The sequence below is a fragment of the Seriola lalandi genome, unplaced genomic scaffold (assembly GCF_002814215.2).
Source record: "Seriola lalandi dorsalis isolate HSWRI2012SDOR001 ecotype SW California unplaced genomic scaffold, Sedor1 jcf7180002054261, whole genome shotgun sequence".
In the NCBI taxonomy this organism is placed as follows: Eukaryota; Metazoa; Chordata; class Actinopteri; order Carangiformes; family Carangidae; genus Seriola; species Seriola lalandi.
In genome coordinates, this window is record NW_019524814.1 from 7106 (window position 1) to 10773 (window position 3668).

Genomic DNA, 3668 nt, shown 5'->3' on the forward strand with positions numbered 1-3668 from the left:
AAAACTGACCCGAGATCACAGCAATCCGGGAAATCATTTTGAAATTTGAACTCTAAATAATAATCAATCAATAGTATTTTGTTGACTGTTGCAGAGCAAATGACCCTCAGATAGTCTGGTAGCTCTTCTCTAGGAACAAATTAATCATTATCATAGACCTTTCCCAAACAAATTTACAAATGTGGAATTAATACAATGAACATAAAAACTGTGTCAGTCTTTGAAGTATGAACAAATTTATGTTATGCAAGGTCATGAAGCAATGCTGAACACAAAGCTGACGTTTGTTAGCAAATTCATTGAAAAGAGATTCTTTTGCAAAAGTGACAGTTCTGAATGTGAAGCCTATGTTCTTATTGTAACGCTGGTGACTCTTAAGCTTGTTAACTATAAACTAAGTTCTTACTGAATCCATCTACATTTGGGTCGTGGGTAGAGCGATGACTCAGGGACAGATTTCTTCTGGCTAACTTCATCCACTTTAATGTCCGCTCCCACAGAAGCACAACTGAACACCACCAACTGTCATACATCACATCACTGCCTCACATCATATCAAAATAAATCTTAACCGAAATGAATCTCATCTTACACTATGTTTTGTACGCATTAAGAAATGAAAAAGTACTACAACTTAGAGTGTATGCATGTTTTTTCTCCTTTTCTGTGTGTGTATTCGGTCTGTAGCCCTTCTTGCTTTGGCTCTACACCAGAAACATGATGCTTGAGTGTTTACTCTAAAAACTCTTGGGTGGGGGTTCCTGTCAATATTAACTAACTGCTGCTGATCTGGACTATAGTCTTAGCTCTGCTTTGTCTTGAGATCATTTGAATCCTGACAAAATGTGCATCAGATATTTTGGATTTCTCCTGATTTGGTATCCTGACGCGCTTCATGGTGAGAAGATCGAATACTTTCATATACGATCAATGAAGTTTGTAAAAAAAAAAAACACATTTATTCTAGAGTAATCTTGCCTATTGGTGTTTTTCAGCACAAAATGCATTACAGTCTTGTAGTGCTCCCAGACTGGACGATGGTTTCCTTTCCCAAAAGCAAGTGGCTTACTCTCATGGAACAATGCTGAACTATACCTGCAATGACGGACTTAAACCAGTAGTGAAGGGTTGGTGGGCCACAACTACATGTGAAAATGGCAAATGGTCTCATCAGCCACAATGTATAGGTAAGTGTTCCCTAAATACATCTAATGTTCTCTTTTTTTGCCATGCTGCACGGCTCTGCAGTTAGCACCGTTAGCATGTTGGTCCACAACTTTGCTCCACACTGAAATATCTCAACAACTATTGCTTGTACTGACACAAAATGGTGTTCAGACATTCATGTCCCCTTCAGAATGAATTGTAATAACTTTGGTGATCCCTGACTTCACATTTAGAGCTACATCAGGCCAAAACTTTAACTTTTAGGAAAATAATTTGCTGTATAATCAGCTGTACTTTGTGTTTAGTGCTAACTAGCAAATGTTAGCATGCAAGTGGTGAACTAACAAGCTAAGATGGTGAACATGGTAAACATTATACCTGCTTGACGTCAGCATATTAGCATTGCCATTGTGAACACATTAGCATGGGGACCTTAGCATTTAGCTAACCGCATCTAAACACCCTACAACCCTGAACAACATGGTTGTAGACTTTTAGATTTTTGTTTTCATTGTGCTACAAAGCTGCTTCTTGATTTTTCATGTCAACATAGCCATGAAACTTTTGAAAGAGTAATGTCACCTAATATTTAATTATAAGTCTGTAAAGTTAAAAAATTATTTAGGCCTAAAAATGATCATCAAAAGCCAATATCCCACAATTTAGCAGTTACAAGGAGTATAACAGCTGGTAAATGCATAAACACTACAGTGACAAACTATAGCACACAGTAATCTACATGTTAGCACATGTAAGGAAATGTGCATTTGGGAACATTTAGCATCACTCCATGATTGGTGTTTTAACAGATAATACATGGTTTATAACACATTGTAACATACAGTAAGGAACTAAAATGTGTAGCTACAACGTGTAACAAAAGTAAAAAGGCAGGTAAAATAAAAGACGACAGCAGCTTAAGACACATTTCAGAAATTGGTCAAGAGTAGAAGAGGCATAAGAATGGCAGCAAACATTTCTGACTGAAGGTACAGCCAAAAAGTGTCTTAATATTAACTCAGATTTCGACAGTTAGATTGTCTATAAGCTTGTTGGTGATATCAGCATATCCACTGTCAAGGAGTGAGGTAAGTACGACCCAAATGCAGCCAACACATTGGGGACGATGCAGACAGGTTTATTCAACACAAGAACCAGAGAACAACGGAGAGACAACAGGGATAAACAGAACAAGGACAAACCCGGAGATGAACAGGACGTGAACAGATGACGTGAACTGATGAGGACAAACCCAGAAATAATCAGACGATCCAACACAGACAAAGGGGAGCACAAAGACTATATAGACAAGGGAGGCAAGGGTGATTGCACACAGGTGAAACACATTAGGGTGGGGCAGACAATCACCACACAAACAAGACCAAGACAGGAAGCAAAACACTGAGACACACAAGGAAACCTTATTACAAAATAAAACAGGAACTGAGAAACTCCAAAACAAAACTAACAAACCATGACAATCCACTATACTTTGAGAGTTGATTAAGGTGCATGAACTTGTTTTGCTTCAACTCCAACAAAAGCTTTTTAAACTTTTAAACATTGAGACAATTTTCAAACATAAAATGTCTTCCAGGAGCAAACATCTGTACTTTTATTAACCTTCAAAGAAGAAGACATTTCAGATCATTTATTAAACCATGTGTGATAGGATTTATGGTAACATTGGCAGTTTAGGAAGTATCCCATTCTTTGTCATTAAATAATAAAGGATGTCATTAAAAGGATGAAAATGTTGCCAAACTAAGATGTGTATAAGAGACAGGAGTATAACAGCTGGTAAATGCATAAACACTACAGTGACAAACTATAGCACACAGTAATCTACATGTTAGCACATGTAAGGAAATGTGCATTTGGGAACATTTAGCATCACTCCATGATTGGTGTTTTAACAGATAATACATGGTTTATAACACATTGTAACATACAGTAAGGAACTAAAATGTGTAGCTACAACGTGTAACAAAAGTAAAAAGGCAGGTAAAATAAAAGACGACAGCAGCTTAAGACACATTTCAGAAATTGGTCAAGAGTAGAAGAGGCATAAGAATGGCAGCAAACATTTCTGACTGAAGGTACAGCCAAAAAGTGTCTTAATATTAACTCAGATTTCGACTGTTAGATTGTCTATAAGCTTGTTGGTGATATCAGCATATCCACTATACTTTGAGAGTTGATTAAGGTGCATGAACTTGTTTTGCTTCAACTCCAACAAAAGCTTTTTAAACTTTTCAACATTGAGACAATTTTCAAACATAAAATGTCTTCCAGGAGCAAACATCTGTACTTTTATTAACCTTCAAAGAAGAAGACATTTCAGATCATTTATTAAACCATGTGTGATAGGATTTATGGTAACATTGGCAGTTTAGGAAGTATCCCATTCTTTGTCATTAAATAATAAAGGATGTCATTAAAAGGATGAAAATGTTGCCAAACTATGGTCTTGTTCTTTCTTTTATTTCTCAGATATAAAT

At 36.5% G+C, this 3668-nt stretch overlaps 1 long non-coding RNA gene across 1 annotated transcript; it reads left to right on the top strand.

Moving 5' to 3' along the window:
* Positions 1–6: 6 nt before the first annotated feature.
* LOC147819180 (uncharacterized) lies at positions 7–2604 on the top strand. The gene is made up of 2 exons (XR_015437182.1): positions 7–898; positions 996–2604. It is a non-coding gene; the product is annotated as an uncharacterized LOC147819180 (long non-coding RNA).
* The last annotated feature ends 1064 nt before the right edge of the window (positions 2605–3668 follow it).